The sequence below is a fragment of the Capricornis sumatraensis genome, chromosome 2 (genome assembly GCF_032405125.1).
Source record: "Capricornis sumatraensis isolate serow.1 chromosome 2, serow.2, whole genome shotgun sequence".
Classification (NCBI taxonomy): domain Eukaryota; kingdom Metazoa; phylum Chordata; class Mammalia; order Artiodactyla; family Bovidae; genus Capricornis; species Capricornis sumatraensis.
In genome coordinates this window covers 38,682,977-38,707,270 of record NC_091070.1, presented here as the reverse complement: position 1 = coordinate 38,707,270, position 24,294 = coordinate 38,682,977, and positions in this window count along the sequence as shown.

The window sequence follows — 24,294 nt, the reverse complement described above, 5'->3', positions numbered from 1 at the left end:
CAACTCCATGAGGTAGGTACTGCTATTATCCCCTTTACAGATGGGAAAAATGAGACTCCAAGAAGTTGAGTAATTTGTCCAGTAAGAAGAAGAACTGGGAGTCCAATCCAGGCAGTCTGGGTCTAAAGTCTATATTTTAAACTCTACCTTCTTCCCTAAGGAAATACAGACACTCAAATTTCATATTTTCCTGAAAGGTCTGTGGATGACAAATTTCAAACTCCCATTTTGGAGGAAAACAATAGTGTTCACATTTAGCATTCTTTAGAATGTATGACTCATTTATACATTTTTTTTTTCTAACACGGTAGCTATATTTCAAGAGTTGCACATACAGAAACCCAAAATGGAATTTCCCATTCCTCACTTTCACCCACCCTCCTTTTTACCCTAATTCTATAAGACCTGTGACAGCTGTGTTTGAAAATGTTAAGGAGGAGATCAGCAGGCCAAACTCTCTCCCGCCAGCCCACGAGGCTTCCCCTCCTCCATCACCCTGGACAGGTGACTCCTTGCTGAGAACAGCACGAATGTTCAGATTGTACTACTGCTCTGTTCTTAAAAGTGAATTTGGTTTGGTGAATGTCATCCAACTTAAAAAATCAAAGAGCCTCCTCCAGAGCTGGCAGCTCAGAGCTCTTAGAAAGGAAATTTAAACTGCTTCCATAACCCACAGGGAAACAGCTGCTGAAAGAGCTACACGTGGAGTCAATGCAAGGCACTGCTCAAAATGGCCATCACAGAGCGCGATTTTCAGCTGGTGAGCACTCCTTCCCGGGATGTTCCCTCCACAAAGAGGATGCTTTCGAGGCAGAGCTGCAAAACTATGACTGCATGCCTGAGGTCAGGGCCCTGGAGGAGGCATGACGTTGCTGGAAGGTGTCAGAGGTGGGTCCCAGCCAGAGTAGGGATTCTGGGATCTTAAAGTTCCTTCCAGAAGATTTTGGGTTGCGTGTGGCTCGTTCTTATGGATGTAGAAAGGGAGGGTTTCAGCAACACACACCTCAACACTCCTCTCTGTATTCCCCATGAAGCTATAATGGAAGAAATCCCACACTCCACAGAGTGTCGGCTTTCTACCTTGACATCTCCCCAGGTAATGTTAAAACTATGTCATTTATAATATCAAATGACATTTATTTTAAATGTTCTTTCCTGTTCTCACTCTTTTTCCATGAAAAATAGAGTACTTTTAATTGTTTGGAGGAAAGGCTGTGTCATATCCGGTGTTGAGCAATACAAGTATGTGAGGAAGGCGAGGGAGTGGTGGTAGCTGTACTCAGCAAACCTGAGGGTTGGAAAAGCTACCTTCATTGTCACCATCGCCACTTTTTAATGTTTGCGTACATTATATTATTTCATTCTCACCATAACCGTAGCAAGCGGTTGCTCTTAGTGTCTCATCCTGAGAAATCTGAATCACAGAATTTAAACGTCTTGTCCAAAGTCGAATCATCAGTTTTTAAGGGTTTGAACCCAGATATACTGGTTCCACAGCTACTACTAGACTGTAGTCTCAAGATCAACTTATAGTTTCTAAATAAATATATATTAATTACTTATTCTGAGCATGTGAAATGGTAAAGAAACAAATCTTTTTTTTGTATACCTACAGCATTAACTTAAATTTAATGATATTGTTGAATCCATAATTTGATTCCTGTTTCATTGTTTTATTTATAGAAATGTTGTTGTTGTTCAGTTGCTAAGTCATGTCCAATTCTCTGCACCCTCAGGTACTGTAGCACACCAGGATCCTCTGTCCTCCACTAACTTCTGGAGTTTGCTCAGATTCATGTTCATTGAGTCGGTGATGCTCATTCTCTGCTGTTCCTTTCTCCTTTTGCCTTTAATCTTTCCCATCATCAGGGTTTTTTCCAGTGAGTCAGCTCTTCACATCAGGTGGCCAAAGTACTGGAGCTTCAACATCAGTTCTTCCAATGAATATTCAGGGTTGATTTCCTTTAGGATTGACTGGTTTGATCTTCTTGCACTCCAAGGGACTCTCAAAGAGTCTTCTCCAGCACCATAATTCGAAAGCATCTGTTCTTTGGTGCTCATACTTCTTTATGGCCCAACTCTCACTTCTGCACATGACTACTAGAAAAACCATAACTTTGTTGGCAAAATCATGTCTCTGCTTTTTAATGCACTGTCTAGGTTTGTCATAGCTTTCCTTCCAAGGAGCAAGCGTCTTTTAATTTCATGGCTGCAGTCACTGCCCACAGTGGTTCTGAAGCCCAAGAAAAGAAAATGTCACTGCTTCCACTTTTTCTCCTTCTAATTGCCATGAAGTAATGGGACTGGATGCCATGATCTTAGTTTTTTGAATGTTGGATTTTAACCAGCTTTTCCACTCTTTTGTAGAAATAGGCAGACGTTAAGGGATGTGCGCAAGATGACTGTAAGGAAGTAATGGTGCCCACATCTCGGGACTATCTGGGATACTGGTATCAACAGAAACACAAGAGAGGAGCCTCTTGAAACCTCTCTCTCTCTCTCTCTCTCTGTAATAATAGGTAGACCTCCTCCTGGCAGAAGGCTGAGATAAAGGCAGATGTGGCAAACATCGGAAGAATTCCATATGGCCCTCTGTGCCATTCCCTTGTTCTTATTGTAAGTTTAAATTTGCTTATGAACTTGAACTTGCTTGGGCTTCCTAGCTCCTCCCCATCTTCCCTGCCAACCTAGCCCTCAGAAATGCTTGCCCAGTTTCTGAGCTCCACTCACTGTTTGGGTCCCAGAGGGCCAGCTGATGCTGCCCACTCAGGCTCCAGTCCAGCCCTGGGCCACTGGTTCTACCTCACACTCCCTTCCCAATTCCAGGGCAGAGCAGAGAATGGGTCTAAAAGTTGTTCTTTTTCCCTAAGAATCTCACAGCTGTAACCAGGGATTCAAAACACACATTTGTGAAACAATAGACAACAGCAGGAGAGCCTGGAAGCAAAGAGTGTGTGTAAAGACTTAAAAGGAAAATAAAAAGGCAAAATAAAAACCATCAGCAGAGAGTGTAAAGGACTTCAGCATAAATCTAAGCTATTTTCCAGGAATCCTGGTGACAGCTGAGCTTTCCTCTGGCTGCCAGTATCCCTGAGCAATGCAATCTCCCCAGAGGCCAGAGTTTCAACTTCCAATGGAGATCAGCCAATTAACTACCAATGAACAGGTGTGTGTGCTTTTAGCACATGATATGCAAAAGGAATCCACAGGAGACCTAGCATCCAGCTAGGCAGTACCCCTCCCGGTGATCTGCTAAGGAAGATGGTACAGTGTTTCTACAGCTGAAGATTCTATAATGTGGCTTATAACTCAAACCTAACCATGCCATCCCAGCTCCTTCCTCTTCTTACCCCCACAATCATTACCCTAAAAAGAATTTTCACTTTAGAAAGTGACCTTGGTGAGTGAAGCTTGTAGTTTTAAAAGCCCCCTAAGGTTTCATTTTGAAAAGTCACCCGTAGACTTTAGATTGACTTTCTCTTGAAGGCAGCTTAAACCTTGTTCATTTGGGAGCACAAAAGAGAAGGTTTAGGAATCCCAAGGCTTCAATTGCCAGCTGTCTCATTTCTCTGCTCACATTTTTTTTCCTCCTCTCCAGCAAGATTAAGATGAGTGAAATAATTTCTTTCTTTTAAGATATCATTGTAACATTCAAGTTTTCCATTACTGTCAATTTCTTGAAACGTGTCTCATTAGCATTTTCAGAACAGTTTAAAAAAAATCCTTTCATCAAGGAAAAAAATTAAATGCAAGTTAGTTGTCACGGGATTTCATTGACATAAATTTGTCCTCTCTTGTCTTCATTTCTGCCTTTTCAGTTCCTCGTTTAATATCTTAGAGTCTGGAAATCATACCCAAGTCTCTGATTTGAAGAGCTGGAAAGATGCAGCCTAGATTATAAAGTAAATTGTCTTGGTCACAAAGTATACAGAGGGATTCTGAGACCTGTTTAGGCGGCACCCCATAGAACTGCTAAGTATTAAAGGGAGAAGTGCCAAAAGCCCAATCAAAGTCATGTAAACAACATTCTGGAGGAAATCAACCCATGACCCCAGCGTTTTCGGCAAGCGCCACAGGCTTTTCATGGCTTTAAAAAGCAGGGAAGAAGCGCAGGTTAGTGAGCAAACTTGAGGAGCCTTGAGTCTCCTTAATGCCTACGCAGCTATCAGGTAAGAGCTCCCTGGTGTTACATCTCAGTGATGAAGACCTAATCAAGTCCTTATTTCTCCTAACCTGAAAGCACTTTTGCAAACGCACCTGGATTAGGACTAAGGAGCTAATTATTTTGGGAGCTGAGATCACTCTTTAGGAGAGGAAACACCTTCTCCCAGGGTCAGGAGCGGCAGGATCTTTTAAAGCGTTTCCTGGAACACGGGGACATAAATTTGGAAGCTGCCTCAGCAAGCTGAGCACTCTGTCTCTCTTGGGAATTGGGACACTGTGAGGTAGGAAATGTGGGTCATTTACGTGGCAGTTGGGAGAGAGAAAGAGAAAACATGCAGACTGAGTGGCCTTCGAACCAGAAACGCGGGCTTGGCAAAATTCAGAGTTGTGTACTCCTAATCTTCTATGTGCTCATATGTGATATTAGTTTCTATGTGATATCAACTGTAAACTCAGGTTGTTGGAAATTGTATTCTACTAAGGCAATGGCACCCCACTCCAGCACTCTTGCCTGGAAAATCCCATGGACAGAGGAGCCTGGTAGGCTGCAGTCCTAAGAGTCTCTAAGAGTCGGACACGACTGAGTGACTTCACTTTCACTTTTCACTTTGATGCATTGGAGAAGGAAATGGCAACCCACTCCAGTGTTCTTGCCTGGAGAATCCCAGGGACGGGGGAGCCTGGTGGGGTGCCGTCTATGGGGTCGCACAGAGTCGGACACGACTGACGCGACTTAGCAGCAGCGACAGGGTATGGAAGGCTTTTTGGTATTTTTAAGGGAAGCAGCATTTTTATTGGCAATTTCTGCCCCAACTCTTCACTGTAAAAGAGAGGGCAAAAGCTAAAGTGAGCATCTCTTACAACCTGAGAAGCAGGACTTTGTAGGCCCCATATTTCCAAATATGGTGAAAATTGAATTGAAAAGTGCACCTTGTCTTGGGCGTCCATCATTTCAAAGACCTTCTTTGTACTAACCAACTGTTTGTATGTTGCTTGTACTTTCTTTGTTAATCTACATCTTTTCTTTCTCCTTCAAGTTTAAGTAAAATTTCCTTTGAAGTTTTACCTTGTTTTACAAAAAAATTATTTTGTCTGACAAGGTTGAAAAAAATTCACCTCCTAAAGTCCATCATAGGCTTTAAAATTTTCTCACCTAATAATTCAGCAAATACTTACTGAGTGCCTACTATGCTTGAGTGTGGTTCTAAGAGCTGTGGAGTCATTTGTTAACAAAATTAACCAAATCTCTGCCTTCAGGGAGCTTCTAGGCAAGGCTAAATAAAAAAACAGATACATTATTATGTATTGTATTAGAAGGTGATAAAAGTTACATGGATATAGGAAGCCTGGAAGGAGAATTGCTAGTTGGAGGGGGATGGGCTTCAGCTGGTGTGATAAGAGATGTTGTTTATTCCCTAAGCTGTATCTGAAATGGGAAGCACATGGTAAGAGATAGCTTTACTATAAAGGCAACAGGAAGGAAGAGAAGGAAAGAGTTATGCAGGTCTGGGGGCTGGGAGCCCAGGAATTGATCTAAGCTTAGGGAACAGTAAAACACAATTTTTTTTATTGTTACCTCTTTTAATAGGGGGCCAGATCACATAGGGTTTTGAAGGTCATTGTAAAGACATTCGGGCCTCTCTGGTGGGTCACAGGGTAAAGAATTCAACTACAATTCAGGAGACCTAGATTCAACCCCTGGGTCAGAAAACTCACCTTGAATAGGAAATGGCAACTACTCCAGTATTCTTGCTTAGAGAATCCCATGGACAGAAGAGCCTGGGAGGGGCTACAGTTCATAGGGTCACAAAGAGTCAGACATGACTGAGCAACTAAGCATTAAGTATATACATGCACATAAAGACATGATTTTTATTTGGAATGGGTTAGAAATTCTTGAAGGATTTTAATCAAGAGAGTGATATGAACGGACAATATTTTTGAAAGATGTTAGCTCTAATGTTGAGGCTAAACTCTAGGGAGACAAACAGAAACAGGATTTTGTAATTTGGGGACAATTAAAATTAAATACTTCAAGAAAAATAAGTTGGAATCATGGAAGGGATATATACACATATATGTGCATGTGTGTGTGTATATATATATGTATATATCTGGAGAATGAAATGGCAACCCAATCCAGGACTCTTGCCTGGGAAATCCCATGGACAGAGGAGCCTGGAGCGGGGTGGGGGGCGGGGGCAGGCTACAGTTCATTGGGTCGCAAAGGGTCGGACACCACTGAGTGACTAAACAACAACAAATATATGTATGTGTGTGTGTGTGTGTGTGTTGCAGGAAGTGGGATGACATCTTGTCTAACACCCAGAAATGAATTGTCCAAGGAGTAGGCTCTTGTCTAACACTTGGAAATGAATTATCCAAGGAGACATACGCACTGACGAAACAAGAGGCTTTATTGGGAAGGAGCACCCAGGCAGGGAACAGCAGGGTAAGGGAACCCAGCAAGACTTCTCTGCCATGTGGCTCACAGTTTCAGGTTTTATGGTGATGGGGCTAGTTGTCTCTGGCCAGTCATTCTGACTTAGGGTCCTTTCTGGTTCTGTGTGCATATCTCAGCCAAGATGGATTCCATCGAGAAGGATTTGGGGAGATTTACATGTCATAAGTACTGGTGTCTCTTGCTCCTTTTGACCTCTCCCGAATTTTTCTGGTTGGTGTTAACTTGTTAGTTCCTCATTCCTTACCAGGACCTCCTGATGTAAGATAACTCGTACAATAAGATATCGTACCTGACCAGGATGGGCAGTTTTGGTCAATATTTCCCTAAGATATACACACTTGCCTTTGACTTCTCAGAAGCAAATCCTTTTTCTAAGTCACCTTTCCCTCTTAAATTTCCTTGAGTTTGAACTTAGATCACTTTGCATCAGAATATTCTAATTGGACTTTTTATTGCTCTGAAAAAATAGAAAGACTTCTCTGGAAGGCTAGTGGTTAAGACTTCACCTTCCAATGCAGGGGATGCAGGTTTGATCCCGGGAAATGGCAACCCACTCCAGTATTCTTGCCTGGAAATTCCCATGGATGGAGGAGCTTGATAGGCTACAGTTCATGGGGTCACAAAGAGTCAGACACAACTGAGTGACTTCACTTCAGTTCACTTCACTTCACTTAAGGAGCTAAGATCCCACATGCCTAGTGGCCAAAAACCCAAAACATAAAATGGAAACAATATTGTAGCAAATTCAATAAAGACTTAAATGGTTTGCGTCAAAAAAAAAAAAAAACTTAAAAAAAAAAAATAGAACCTATAACCTCAAGGCTTTCTCCCCCTGCCCCAAGGCTTTTTTCTTAACACCAAAAAAAAAAAAAAAAGTTTTAACTAAAAGTTTCTCCAAATGCCTAAGAAAAGAAGCATTTTGAAAATGGCTAATTAATATTCTAATGACCTTTACAAGAGAAAGTATCTTAAAGTGTTCTTGGCATTAGACATTCCTAAGACCTTAATTCTCTAGCATATATACTAATGCCCATACTTGTCTGGGGCTTCGCAGGTCGCACTACTGGTAAAGAACCCACCTGCCAAGGCAGGACACACAAAAGATGCAGCTCTATCCCGGAGTTGGGAAGATGTCATAGAGGAGGGCATGGCAACCCGCTCCTGTATTCTTGCCTGAAGAATCCCACAGACAGAGCAGCCTGGCTACACTCCATAGGATCATGAGTCAGACACCACTGAAGGGATTTAGTGCACACATACTTTTCTAGATGGGAAAGTGACAGGGAACTCAGTAGGCACACCTCATTTTACAGATGGAGAAATGGGCCCAAAGTTACAAAGCAAAAAGGTAGCAGAGTTGAAATTTCCACTCGACTCTGCCAGGTAAAAGCCCTTTGCTCATGGTTTCTGACTGCCCGGAGTGTTGTATGTCATATCCCGCAGGAAGCATGTTTGAAAGCATGTCAGAAATCTCAGTTACCTTCTTCCATGGTCTCTGGTTTCTTAGGAAACAAACCTCTATTCCTCTCTTTCAAGAAAAAAAAAAAAAGGCATTTGATTGGTTGTGACTATGGGGAAAGGAGTTGGGACTAGAAAGGCCAAAGTGTCTGGGGCTGAGAATTAAGCCAGCATACCTGTGACTAGGCCTGGCTGTCGCCCTCAGTTGTCCAGTCTCAACATCATGGACCCAAAACCAACATACCAAATCACATCACCGCAAGATGAACCCAGACCTGAGGGAGCAGCTGAATTTGCCCTCCCTGTTGTCTGGAGTTGTTAAATAACTCACATAGTCTCAGATGAAGTGAACTGAACTCATCATTCCTTTCCTCCTGAACTGAAACAAGTTAGAAAAACCAAAAGGCAGCCAATGGCTGCAGAGAGGGAGCAACAGGCTGTCAGAAAAGAAATCGACCATTTACAAACAACTCAAACTACAAACAGTTTTCCCTCTAAAGATGTGCAGATATCCTTCTGGGTAAAATCGGTTAAACCTGACCTTTAAAAACAAGATGACTGGCTAATTTTTTTTTTTTTTCAATCTGTCAGATAGGATCTTAATAGAACAACCTTTAGGATATTGTAAAAATGAATTTAAAGAGAAAATAATTATTTCAAGAGCAGTGCTAGGAGACTTGGTGGCCCTTTCTGCATGTGTTGCAGCCTTGTGTGTTATAGTCCCTGAAAATCCTGCCTCTCGCACTTGGGACACAAAACAAGCAAGCCCAGGCAGGCAGGTACTGATTTGAAACCAGTCTCCCAGAAAACAAAGAAAGCTGAGAAGCTGTCAGCAGGCAAGTTTGCTGAAGAGCTCTCAGAGAGGAATACCCATCAGGACTCCAGGGGCTTTGCCTGAGAGGTGACCAGTCACCTGGGGGGATGGGGGGCAAGAGGCCCCTGATAGAAACAAAGCTTTGAGGCTGTGGGGAGACAGGTTCAGGCTGATGCTGAGAGAAAGCGGGTCCTCAGGAAGCTGAGGCTATAAATGCTGAGGCTATAAAATGGCACAGAGGCAACCCACTCCTTTGTCTACTGCACAGAAAACTTGCCTTCAAAGGGGGATGTTTTGTACTGTGTGCACATAAAAATTATTCTAAGTAGGAAAAAGTGTTTTTTCATTCTTTGAAAAAAATTTTTGGAATATTGATTGCACTATCTTCCTTCTCTGTCATTTTTTTTTTTTACTTTATTTTACTTTACAATACTGTATTGGTTTTGCCATACATTGACACGAATCCACCACAGGTGTACATGAGTTGCACAAATATTTTGTATATTCAACCCACTCCAGTGTTCTTGCCTGGAGAATCCCAGGGACAGAGGAGCCTGGTGGGCTTCTGTCTATGGGGTCACACAGAGTCGGACACGACTGACGCGACTTAGCAGCAGCAGCAACACAAAAGAAAAATCCCAAGGAGAAATAGTTTTCGTGTTTTTAAGATATGTGTTGTTTTTTACATATTTTTAGCTTTTTTGTTGCCGTTGTTAATCTGGAAAAAACTAGTGACCATAAATGAACTGGTTTATTCTGAGAATATAGATTCAAGGGAGGAGTTCACTGGTACTTATATGGGGATACCGGGTGGCCTCTGGGCAGCTGCAGCAAAAGGCATTCTTAAGGCAGGGTATGAGAGTGAAAGTGTTAGTCACTCAGTCCTGTCTGACTCTTTGAGACCCCATGGACTGTAGCCCGCGAGGCTCCTCTGTCCATGGAATTCTTCCTGGCAAAGATACTGGAGTGGGTTGTCATTTTCTTCTTTAGGGGATCTTCCTGGCCCAGGTATCAAACCTGGGTTTCTTACCTTGCAGGCAGATTCTTTACTGTTTCAGCCACCAGGGAAGCTATTACATGTTCAAAAAACATTTCCCTATATGTCAGAGGGAAGGGATCAGGGGAAACTAAAGAAAGAGATAAGAACCAAGATTTCCAGAGTTGACAAATATTTATTATTTTACCTCCCATCTCCAGAGGTTTGCTGTTCTGTATCTACTTCCAATAATAAATAGGACTATATGTATGAATATGTAAACATAGAACAAATAAACTTTAAAAAATTCTAAAAATTTTATCACAAACTGATTTTAAGGCAAAAAGACATGCTTTTGCTTTTAAAGAAAAGTCCCTCATCAAATTGGTAAATATAAAATATTAACAGTAACACCAAACAATGAAGATATAGAGCCCTCTCATTTAATCAATGAAAATCTAAATTGATACAATGCTTTTGAAAAGCACTTCTGTGAAGTATAGCAACAACCTTAAAATATTCATCCCTTTAGTCCAGCAATACTACACTGGGGATATAACCTAGGAAAATAACTTCAAATATACAGAAAATGTTATCTTAAATGTATTTATAGCATTGATCTTTAAAAATAATATTAAAAATCATGAAACAGCGAAGAATCTCCATTCGCTATTACAGTAATGATTATAAATATTACTTGAAATACTTTTGATGTGATGTTGAGTGATTTTTAAAAATCTGATTTGGCTTCTGATTCTGGCAATATGGTGAATGGAATTTTCTCCGTAACTCTCCCATTGAAAACAGTAAAAATGCTAAGTATTGTTTTTTGTTTTGATGAATCTTGAGATATCAAAAACATGTGAAAGAGGCAATTATTCTTAGGTAAGCCAAAGTATAGTCCAGCATTTGGTCTAATGGCATTTGCCAAATCCTGGTAACTTTGAACTTCTGATTTAATAGCTGCTCAGAGTCACCCTACATGAGGTACAGGAAATAAACCCTAAGGCACACCTAAGGAGGAAAATCTAATGGAAGACTCCAGCATTAAGCTGGGAGACCAAAGGGCAACATTTTCAGTATAAGAGTACATGAGAAACAAATTCACTGTGCAGGAAACACACACACACACACACACACACACAGAGCAAGGTAGGGTAAATCAATCTCCCTTGAGAATATATAACTACAAGTCAGTTTTCACATAGGATCATGGTCAAGCTGAAAAATAGAAGTTATTTGCAGGAGGCTGGTATCCCAGTCAACATCAGAAGCAAAGACAACTCCTATCTGAAGAGACCCAACTTTAAACCACTTCTCAGATAATTCCTACAAATAAAGTTCTAAGGAACATATACTTACAGTCAGATATCATAATATATCGTAAGGAATTGCCAACCAGAAACAGCCAACAGCAGAATCATTATTGCGAAGAATTCCGATATTATCAAAGAGTATATGAAAGGCAAGTTTAACACATCTAAAGAAACAAAAGAGAAGTTTAAAAAATATAAGCAAGGAACACAAAATTATAAAAAGGAACACAACAGTTGTGAAGAGACTAAAAATAATTTTCAGAAATAAAAACGTAATCATTGAAATAAAAAATTCACTGGATGGGGTAACTGATGGAACATGACTGAGGGGGAAAATCAGTGAAATGCAATACAGATATGATGAATTATGCATAATGCCATACAGTTTTAAAAGGAGAGAACACAAAGCAGGATTAAGAGACATGAAGGGTAGAGTAAAAAGTTCCAACAGATGTCTAATTAGAATTTCATAGGGACGTAATAAAGAGAACATATTAGAAAGAGTTCAAGAGATACCCAAAAGTTTAAAATAAACAACTGATCCTCAGATTTAGGAAATAAAAAAAAATTCCATGCAATATGCATGCATAGTGAAACTGTAAAACAAGGCAGAACTGTAAAGCAGCTAGAAAGTTAAAATGTTTCTACAAAGGCACTGTAAATAGCTTGATTGATTTTTTTTTTCCTACAGTAACAAAAAGCAGAAGACAATGAGTGATATTTTAAAATGCTAAGAAAAAATAACTGTCAACTTACATGGAATGTGTGGTGAAATTACCTTTCAACAATAGGAAGGAAAAAATATCATATCCAGGCTAAAAGATACCAGAATTTACCACCAACAGATTCTTAATAATGGTGATTCTCAATAATGAGTTTTAAGAAGTGGTAATACCAAATGGAAAGACATAGATACAGAAAAGAATGGAGAGCAAAGACATATAGATGCGTAGGCAAATCTAAGCGAATATTGACTATATAAATATTTTGTCTAAAAAAAGCCCAAATACTGGACCTTAATAGCCTCTAAATGAGAGAAGATGGATTTGATCTGAAGTATTCTAATGTCTTTTCATTTGAGAAGAATTTAAAAATAATGGTTAACATTAGACTTTTAAAGTATCCATGTTAAAATATCTATGGTAATTACTAAAAGAATAGATATGGAAAAATACAACCTCCAAACTTATAGAAGGCAAAATAAAAAAGAAAAATCTTATCACTTTGCAAAATTTAACTATTATAATTAGAAATATACATACATATATATGCTATATATGTGTCTGTATATATATGTGTGTGTATGTGTATACACACACACATGTACAGATGACCCTTCATATCCATGGGTTCCACATGCATGGATTCAACCAATCATGGCTTAGAATATTAAAAAAAAGATTTCAGAAGTGTCCAAAGAACAAAACTTGATTTGCCACATGCTGTCAACTATTTACATGGCATTTACAGTGTATTAGGTAATATAACTAATCTACGATGGTTCAAGGACCATGGGAAGATGTGCATAGGTTATATGCAAATAATATACCATTTTATATAAGGGACTGGAGTATCTTCACATTTTGGCGTCCTTAGGGGAGTCCTGGAAACAATCTCCTGCAGATACCAAGGGACAAATCTATGTGCGTATGTGTATGTAATAAAACTATTTTCGGGTACTTTTATAGAGACAATAATTGGAAATCAAATTTAAGGAAATCAACACATTGACTTGATATATTTACTATTGCAATGTGATTGCCACTGTAGCATTAATGAAGACCTCTAACTATCACATAATTATCCTTTCTTGTAGTAGTGGGAACAATTCAGAACTAGTCTCTTAGCAAGTTTAATATTAGTAATATAGCTTTGATGCCTATAATCACTTTAAAAAAAAGAGATACTTTTTGTGATAAAAAGTGAATCTTTGTGATACTCCATGGAATTCTCTAGGCCAGAATACTGGAGTGGGTAGCCTTTACCCTTCTCCAGGGGATTTTCCCAACTCAGGGATCAAACCCAGGTCTCCAACATTGCAGGTGGATTCTTTACCAACTTAGATATCATGGAATCTAATCACTAAACTGTGTATTAAACCTCCAGGATATGTTTATCTACTGTATGCAAGAGTGTGTCCTTAAACAACATTTCTCTTATTCCTGCTTCTGCCCCTGGCAATCACCATTCCACACTGGTTTTTCAGTCTGTGTTTTAGATACTATATATGGGATATCATATAGTATTTGCCATTTTCTGTCCAACTTATCTCACCTAGCATAATATTCTCAAGGTTCATGTTGTCAAAATTTAGAGCATTTTCATTTTTCTCATGGCTGAATACTATTCCATTATGTTACACACACGGACACATACCATGTCTTCATTTTTGACATCTGAAATATACATATTTTATTTTATTGAAGTATAGTTGATTCTCAATTAGTTTCAGGTGTAGTTCTTAGTTCAGGCACTCAGTCATGTCCAACTCTTTGCGACCCCATGAACTGCAGCACGCCAGGCCTCCCTCTCCATCACCAACTCCCGGACTTACCCAAACTCACGTCCATCGAGTCCGTGATGCCATCCAGCCATCTCATCCTCTGTGTCCCCTTCTCCTCCTGCCCCCAATCCCTCCCAGCATCAGAGTCTTTTCCAATGAGTCAGCTCTTCACATGACTTGGCCAAAGTATTGGAGTTTCAGCTTCAGCATCAGTCCTTCCAATGAACACTCAGGAATGATGTCTCTTAGAATGGACTGGTTGGATCTCCTTGCAGTCCAAGGGACTCTCAAGAGTCTTCTCCAACACCACGGTTCAAAACATCAAATCTTCAGTGCTCAGCTTTCTTCACAGTCCAACTCTCATATCCATACATGACCACAGGAAAAACCATAGCCTTGACTAGACGGACCTTTGTTGGCAAAGTAATGTCTCTGTTTTTGAATATGCTGTCTAGGTTGGTCATAAGTTTCCTTCCAAGGAGTAAGCGTCTTTTAATTTCATGGCTGCAATCACCATCTGCAGTGATTTTGGAGCCCAAAAAAATAAAGTCTGACACTGTTTCCACTGTTTCCCCATCTATTTGCCATGAAGTGATGAGACCAGATGTCATGATCTTAGTTTTCTGAATGTTGAGCTTTAAGCCAACTTTTTCACTCTCCTCTTTCACTTCCAACAAGAGGCTTTTTAGCTCTTCTTCACTTTCTGCCATAAGGGTGGTGTCATCTGCATATCTGAGGTTATTGATATTTCTCCCGGCAATCTTAATCCAGCTTGTCCTTTTTCCAGCCCAGTGTTTCTCATGATATATTCTGCAAAGAGTTGGACATGACTGAGCGACTTCACTTCACTTCTAAAAGGTCTTGTAGGTCTTCATAGAACTGTTCAACTTCAGCTTCTTCAGCATTACTGGTTGGGGCATAGACTTGGATTACTCTGATATTGAATGGTTTGCCTTGGAAACGAACAGAGATCATTCTGTCGTTTTTGAGATTGCATCCAAGTACTGCATTTCAGACTCTTTTGTTGACCATGATGGCTACTCCATTTCTTCTAAGGAATTCCTGCCCACAGTAGTGAATATAATGGTCATCTGAGTTAAATTCACCCATTCCAGTCCATCTTAGTTCGCTGATTCCTAAAATGTCGATGTTCACTCTTGCCATCTCTTGTTTGACCACTTCCAATTTGCCTTGACTCATGGACCTAACATTCAAGGTTCCTATGCAATATTGCTCTTTACAGCATCAGACCTTGCTTCTATCACCAGTCAAATCCACAGCTGGGTATTGTTTTTGCTTTGGCTCCATCCCTTCATTCTTTCTGGAGTTATTTCTCCACTGATCTCCAGTAGCATATTGGGCACCTACTGACCTGGGGAGTTCCTCTTTCAGTACCCTATCATTTTGCCTTTTCATACTGTTCATGGGGTTCTCAAGGCAAGAATACTGAAGTGGTTTGCCATTCCCTCTCCTGTGGACCACATTCTGTCAGACCTCTCCACCTTGACCCACCAGTCTTGGGTGGCCCCACACGGCATGGCTTAGTTTCTTTAAGTCCGTGTGATTAGATTGACTAGTTTTCTGTGATTATGGTGTGTGTGTCTGCCCTCTGATGCCTCTCACAACACCTACTGTCTTACTTGGGTTTCTCTTACCTTGGATGTGGGATATCTCTTCACGGCTGCTCCAGCAAAGCGCAGCTGCTGCTCCTTACCTCGGACGAGGGCTATCTCCTCACAGCCACCCCTGCTGACCTTGAACGTGCTTTACCATCTGAGCCACCAGGGAAGTCACCCATGGACCATGGCAGAAGCGAGCAGGCTGCGATGGACCATGCAGAAGCCTCGCCAAGAGGAGCTACCCTTCACCCAAGGTGAGGGGCGGCAACCGAGAGGAGCTATCCCACACCCAGAGGTCAAGGGGAGCAACCCCACGTCCAAGGACAGATGGCTGTGTGGGCATAGGAGGGCCAAGTGGAGTTTCAGGTGTACAGTATAGTAATTCAAAAATTTTATAGATTATACTCCATTTACAGTTATTACAAGATAATTGCTATATTTCTTCGTGCTGTACAATATATCTTTATGCTTATCTATTTTATACATAGTAGTTGTATCACTTAATTCCACACCACTGTCTTGCCCCACTCTCTTTCCCTCTCCCCAGTTGTATCCACTAATTTGTTTTCTACATCTGTGAACCTGTTTCTATTTTGTATATAAATATATTAGTTTTAGATATCATACATAGGTAGTAACATACAGTCTTTGACTTCTTTCACAAACCATAATTAATGCTCTCTAGATTCATCCACATTGTTGAAAATGGCAAATTTTCACTCCTTTCCGTGACTAATATTCCTGTGTGTGTGTCTACATACACACATTCATCTATTCATCTGTGGATGGGTATTCAGGTTGCTTCCATGTCTTGGCTATTGTAAATCATGCTACTATGAACAATGGTGTGCATGTGTCTATGGAGAATAGTATGGAGGCTCCTTAAAAAAAACAAAAAATACATTTGTGTCTCTTTTGCTGTCTCGCATACAGGGTTATCATTACCAGAGAGATGATATGGGGAGGGTGGTGGGAAGGGGGTTCAGGATTGGGAACTCATGTACACCCGTGACGGATTCATGTCAATGTATGACAAAACCAATACAGTATTGTAAAGTTAAAAAAAAAAAGAATATGAACAATGATATTAGAACAAAATTGAAAAAAAAATAATAGTTAGTGGGATCCAGCAATCCTACTCCTGGGCTTATACCTGGAATAGGAAAAACTCTAATTCAAAAAGATATATGCTCCCTATTTACAGCTTTTTAAGGAACCTCCATATTATTTTCCATAGTGACTGCACCAATACATTCCTACCAACAGTTTACAAGGATTCCATTTTCTCTCTATCCTTGCCAGCATTTGTTATTGTGGTCTTTTTGATGATAGCCATTTTGACAGATGGGAGGTGATAGCTCATTGTGGTTTTGATTTACAGTTCTCTAATAACTGATGATGCTGAGCATCTTGTGACGTGCCTATTAGCCATCTATATGTCTTCTTTGGATAACAAAATGTCTGTTCGGGTCTTCTGCCTATTCTTTAATAGGATTTTTTTAAATGTTAAGTTGTACAAGCTGTTTTATATATCTTGGATATTAACCTTTATCAGTCATATTATTTATACATTTTTTTTGACAGTCTGTAGGTTACTTTTTCATTTTGTTTCTTCTGCAGTGCAGAAGTTTTAAGTTTGCTATCATCCCACTGGTTTTTTCTTTTTCCTTTTTTTATTTGTGCTTTTAGTGTCATTTCCAGAAACATCATTGCCTAGATTAATGTCAAGGGGATTCTTTCCTATTTTTTTTCTAGGAATTTTATGATATCAGGTCTTATGTGTAAGTTTTTGATCTGGGGCTTCCCTGGCAGCTCAGTGGTAGAATTAATTTTGTGAGTAGTATAAGATAGGAGGCTTGCTGGATGGTATGGTAATTCAGTTTTTAAGTTTTTGAAGAAATTAAAGTGCTTTACTGTTATTGTATTCTTATTTATTTCATCCTTCAAATGTCAATATTTGCTGTGTATCCTTGGATGAGCCAGTGTTGGGTACATACATATTTTACATGGTTAAACCTTGATGGATTGGCTGCTTTACCATCTATATAATAACCTGTCTTGTGTCTTGTTCCTGTTATTGCGTAAAATTTATTTTATCTCATAAGTATAGCTACCCCCACTTTCTTTGTGTTGCCTCTTTCATGGAATATATTTTTCTATTCTTTTACTTCGAGTCCCTGTTCAGCTTAAAAGATGAAGTGAGTCTCTGGTAGGAAGGTGGGTATTGTTTTTATTCATCTAGAAATTCAGCCTTTTGATACATAGATTCATTCCATTTACTTTCAGAGTAATTACTGATATGTAAGAATCTACTTTGCTGTCTTATTAATTGCTTCCTGGTTGTTTTGTATTTCCTTTGTTACTTTTTCCCTCCGTTTCTGCCTACCTTTGTTATTTTCCATGCTGGAATGTTCTATTTCCATTCTTTGTCTTTTGTGGAGCCATTTCAGTTTCTGTGTTGTGGTTACCATGGGCTTACAGAAAACATCATATAGATGCAATAGCTCATTTTAGGTTGAAGGCAAATTATATTTGATCACCCATAAAGGTTTCACCCTTTTACTCCTCCCTTTTATATTATCAATTTATCTTTTTATATATTTTTTAATCGATTTATAGTAGTTATAGTTATTTTACTATTCATTTTCTTTAACCTTTATACTATTGTTGCTGGTTAAAACACCATTATAAGAATTATAGTTTTCTAATCCTGACTACCCATTTTCACCTTTACCAGTGTGCTGTGTGCTTTAATATGTTTTCATGTCACTGATTAGCATAATTGAATTTTCAGTTTGAAGACTCCTTTCAGCATTTCTAGGTGGATTTAGTGGTAGTAAACTCAGTCAGCTTCTGCTTGTCTGGAAAAGCCTTAATTCTCCTTCATTTCTGAAGTACAACTTTGATGGATAAAGCATGCTTGGCTGATCTATATATTTTTTCTTTCAAACCTTCAAATGTATCATTCTGTTCTTTTCTGGTCTGTAGGGTTTTTGCTGAGAAATCACTGTTAGTCTATTGGAGGATCTATAGGTTACATTCTTTTTTCCCCTAGCTGCCTTCAAGATTCTTTCTGTTTCCTTTATTCCTCACAATTTCATTATAATATCCCTTAGGGAAAGGCTTTTGCATTGAGATAATAAGGTAATCTATTCTGATTAGAATTATACAGTAAATATATAAAGAGAAAAAGATTAAATATGAATATGGCAAAATGCTTTAAAAATAGAGACGACACGACTGAGTGACTGATACACTAATTTTATGATTAAAAAGTAAGAGATTGTTTACTTGCATTCTGTAACTGTGATATCACTAAATCTAGCATTTAGAAAAAACATTTATTTTCAAACTATCAAGAAATGTTTGCAAGATGAAGAAATTACCTTAGGAATTGTATCTCTAAGTAGCCTTTCTGAACATCAACAGCCATGAAGCATACTCTTCCTCATTGAAGGGTAAATGACTCACTAGTTTTCCATGAAATGTTGTCTTTGAGAGTTCTTGCTACTTTGGCCCCACAACCGATCCACTTGAGAAGTCTGACAGTTCATCTTGCATAATACTTCCTGCATCCATCCTTCCCCTCAGTTCTTAATGAATCCTACTCAGAGTGACAAGGTTGTTCTGCCCATTTACCTCCCTGAAAGTGTTATGTTGCCTTACACAAATTCTTCTCAACTCCGAAAATACTTTGATTTTTTTCAACGATTCCAAAAGCGTGGATGGCCCCTCTCCGCCCCAATCCCTGTGCTATGCATCTCCTGCCAGCTCTTCACATATCTATACTTCTAGACCCAGTTTGAACTCTTACTTTTTCTGTAAATTCTTCTTAGACCAGCCCAAACTCAACTAGTTTCTTCCTCCTAGAATTTTCATTTTTGGCCTTTATCCTTTGTTGTTTTGTATTAAAAGCATTAATGTTTATTCTGGGCTACTATTTAAAATAGACTCACTTTTTACAGCAATTTTAGGTTCACAGCAAAATTGAGCAAAAGGTACAGAGATTTTGATATACTCCATACCCCCACACATGTATAGGTTTTCTCATCATCAATAATGTCCAGCATAATGGTACATTTTTTACAATTGATGGACTAATACTGACACATAATTATCATTCAAAGGCCATGGTTTACAGTTCATTCTTGGTCTTGTGTATTCTTGGGTTTGGATAAATGTCTAATAACATGTACCCACCATTATAGCATCATATAGAATAGTTTTACTGCCCTAAAAATTCTCTGTGATCCACCTATTCATCCTTTCCTCCACATGATCCCTAGTAATCACTGATTATTTTACTGCCTCAATAGTTTTGCCTTTTCCAGAATGTCATGTAGTTGGAGTTATGTAGTGCTTAGCCTTCTCATATTGGCTTCTTCCATTTAGTCACATGCATTTGTTTCCTCCAGGTCTTTTTATGCCTTGATAGCTCATTTCTCTTTAGCACTAAATCATATTTCATTATATAGACACACTATAGTTTATTTGTTCACCTACTGGAGGACATTGTTGTTGCTTCCAAGTTTTGGCAATTTTGAATAGCGCTATTACAACCATTCCCATCACTTCATGGGAAATAGGTGGGGAAACAGTGGAAACAGTGTCAGACTTTATTTTGGCGGGCTCCAAAATTACTGCAGATGGTGACTGCAGCCATGAAATTAAAAGACACTTACTCCTTGGAAGAAAAGTTATGACCAACCTAGATAGCATATTCAAAAGCAGAGATATTACTTTGCCGACTAAGGTCTGTCTAGTCAAGGCTATGGTTTTTCCAGTAGTCATGTATGAATGTGAGAGTTGGACTGTGAAGAAGGCTGAGTGCCGAAGAATTGATGCTTTTGAACTGTGGTGCTGGAGAAGACTCTCGAGAGTCCCTTGGACTGCAAGGATATCCAACCAGTCCATTCTGAAGGAGATCAGTCCTGGGATTTCTTTGGAAGGACTGATGTTGAAGCTGAAACTCCAGTACTTTGGCCACCTCATGCGAAGAGTTGACTCACTGGAAAAGACTGTGATGCTAGGAGGGATTGGGGGCAGGAGGAGAAGGGGACGACCCAGGATGAGATGGCGGGATGACATCACGGACTCGATGGACGTGAGTCTGAGTGAACTCCGGGAGATGGTGATGGACAGGGAGGCCTGGCGTGCTGCAATTCATGGGGTCGCAAAGAGTCGGACAAGACTGAGCGACTGAACTGAACTGATTATAACCATTTGTGTGCAAGTATTTGTGTGGACATAGCTTTCAACTCCTTTGGATAAAACACCAAGGAGTGTGATTGCTGGATCATACGGTAAGTGTATGCTTAATTTTGTAAGAAGCTGCCAAACTATTTTCTAGCATTTGGTGGTATTATAATTCTGGATTTGGTCATTCTAATAGGTATTCATTGGTATCTCATTGTTGCTTTAAATTTCATTTCCCTGTGACATAGGATATGAAACATCTTGTTTTACATGCTTATTTGCCATCTATATATCTTCTCCCTAGCTATTTTTAAAGTACAGAATTTTTTGAACCAAATTTCAGCTATCAACCTCTAAACATTCAACTCCGTCTATCTAGCCACAATTCCCAGCCCGGCTACTCCATAGGTTCCTGCCTTTCATGATTTAGAATGGCATTTCTACAAACATCAGGAGAATTTTTGAGATTTTGAGATTTCCTCTAAGATGTAGTTCAATTCCAGGTTAGCCTTTAAGAGTCATTTACATACTATTTGTTCTGTTACTGGAAACAGATGGAGACAGGTATAGAGGACATAGCCTTTACTCATCGAGGGAGTGAGGACTACAGGAGACCAGCCAAAGGACAGTTCTACAGAAAAGAAAAAAAGTGGTAGAAAAAGACTAGATTTCAGGTTGGGTAAATAGTCCATTAATCAGGCTTTTGTAAAAATGCCTACCCACTGAGCTACCTGCCCCTCCTCAGCAGAAGGCAGAAAGCAGTAGTTTCTTATATCAGAGTTAGCCCTGAGCAGCTGTCCCTTTTGTCCTATCGCTAGCAGGAATTGGCTCATGTGACCTTGGAAGAACAAATTTAGGGCAATATCTTGAATAGGTTTTTAAAGAGGAACAAATATACTTCTCCCAGATAACTAATAGCTTACTTTGGAGTTCAGTTATGACCAAGAAGACTAAAGGGATTTGGTCATGCCTGGGTCATTCCTTAAACTATTGATGGCCAGCTCCTTTACCAAGCAATGGACTTGAGCGACAGCCAGCTAAGAAAATTCAAAGTGCCTATCACCTGAAACAAGGAGAATAAATAAAGTGCTTATAAAATTTCCTCAGGCAGACATATACGATATTTGAATTGATGACTTAATAAAACATTTGGTGGTAGAATAACCTACTTTGATAAAGCCCAGTGGTTGTCAGAATATTGCACCCTGATCAATTCAACATCACCTTCCTATACAGCTGAGAACATGCATAGATCTCAAAGGGAAAGTTATATATTCCCATTTCCTACCCTTTAGTCAAAGAGGATGTTAGAGTAGACATAAGGAGAGGGGGGAGCCCTTTGCTATCCTCTTTTAAATAATTAATGACATAAAGGTGTCTGCTACTCATGGATGACCCTGTACCCACTAAGAAGCAACTCAGCCTCCTCCTTTCACTGTTCTGCCACCTGAGAAAGGTGGGACTGAGAGTCATTTGCTGCCATGCCTGTCACCATGTCTGAACCAACCTGGAGCTGTCAAGCCAGCAGCTCTCCAACGCAGTAGCACACTGGGGTAACAGCTGTCTTTGTTCAGTAGAGATCATTCTTGTCCCTGTCTGTAGTTCAGGATTTTATTTTATTTCTATTTTTGACATAATATATAACCTGTTACACATACACCAAGTTGCTTTTATGAGGAAGACTAGAAAGAAAATACTTCGCATGGCTTTGGTAATATATCCAAGTCTCCTTGTAGCACAGAAAGCATGCCTGCCTCCTGCCTGTAGAGGAGCGGGTCTGAGGGCTCTGACTTCTGTCAAGTGCCGTGCCTAAGTCACTGCATAAGGCATGAATTTTCACAGAAGCAGAAGAGAGTCAAAAGGAGGCAGGACAGTACTACACTATGATCAGATATAATAACACCCTTTTTGTTCATTTTACTTGCCTCTACTCACCAAAAGCTCTGATTATAAATTTAAGAGTAGAATTTACCAGTCACTAGAAGGAGAATAATTTAATGGGAAGTTAAAGCTGTCCTTTGTAACATCCATCTCATGGAATGTGTGTGTTTGCTACTAAGAAGTTTATTAAAAGCCTTCTCATCCATTGTCTCCTTTACTTGAACCATTACATGAAACCGGTATTATATATTCTTTTTCTTTCAAATGAAAAAACTGAGATAATTTAAACCATACAAATAGTTGTATGATTGTCCTAAATCATACAAAATAGTTCTTTATGAAGGCAGGTTCCATCCTAAATGTTCTTTCAACCCTGTACTTTTCACCCTAGAGCATCCTGCCTCTCTGTACTTTGGAATCTCTTAACTATGAATGTAGATCTGCCACCCACGAATTTGTGCAAACACTTTTATAGTATTGGAACATACAACATAATCAATCCATACCAACTTAGAGCAACCAGTTCCATAAGATTATTTTTTGCTGTGGAAAACAGAGCTCTTCTCCTCTCTGCCCCCTCCCTCCTTTTTCCTTCCCTCCTTTTATTCTTCCATTTTTTTTCTGGGAAGGTTGTTAATGTATTGCTCAAAGGGGATCTTCCCTGTTTCTAGCACTTCTCCATTCAGGAAAGGAGTTTGTGTTCAACCTGTTCTATTTGTCATTATGAATTTTGGTCAATCCTTGCTTGAGCTCTGGCTTTCCATACTGTTACGGTTTTAACTTAATCATAGATCCTGCCTTCCCACATCCGGTGCAGGGCAGAATTTGCTTAGATTGACAACTCCCACAAGATAATTCATTAACATTGGCTCCTCCACTCCAAGAAGCTCACGCCAGGTTCAACACAGCACTCCCACTCGCCTGCTCCTTTATGTGTCCTCTTGATATAGTCTCCTCCCTCTGCTTAAGCTCCCTGTGGATAAAGTTGTATTTCTCTCTGCTTCTCATTACAGTACCTAGCTCAATGTCTAAATCTGAGCAGCTAAGGAGTAAACAGTTGCAAAATGAAAAGGTCTCCCCTTTCTTGTGCTGAGGTTCTTTCATTTCTTTTGCATTTTAATGTCCCCTTTCCATTCACCAGTTTCAGAGTCTAGAACTTTACCCTTTAGCAGAAGATTGTTGCTCATTTGCTTATCAGTGTGGGTGCCACATTCCAACTTCCTTCCAAATGCTACTGACAATGTCTGGCATCTTACTGGTCTTTATAGGCTTAGACAGATTTATAGTTATATGGTTCCCTGAGGTGTGGTTAGTAGATGAGAGCTTTTTGAACTTCAATGTGTAACTATACAAATAAGTATTTTCTGAAGTGCCTTCCCACTCTTTGTTTTCCCAGAAGTTTATATGCCATTTATCTTCTCATTCCCACAGCCCTATGAGATCTTCTTACAAATATTGCAGCATTCTGATGTTTCATAATACCAATGAATGTGAATTATATAGGTAGCATAAAGATAGAAAAAAATCTAGATTCCAGATAACATTAGGGCTCACATTCCTCCCACTAAGGAATCCATTTTTCTCTCTCATTTACTTGAAACTTAGGAAGATGGGTTGGCTCCGACCCCTCAGAAAATAGCTTTGACTTGTCCTAATTTTAAATACCCAAATGCAGTATGCTTATTCTTTTATTCTCATATCAGTTGAAGACCATTCTAGCTTTTTCCTTGAGTAAAAATAAGCAGTCCTGTTAGATTCATAGAATATTCTTCTCAACTACTCAAGTCCAAATTTTCATGATAGAGAATGTATCTGATAATTGTTAGTGCTATTTTTGACAGATGTTCAATATGTAATAATGATCTGCTGCTTTGACTAATCCAGCCAAATCAACAGCTTTAGA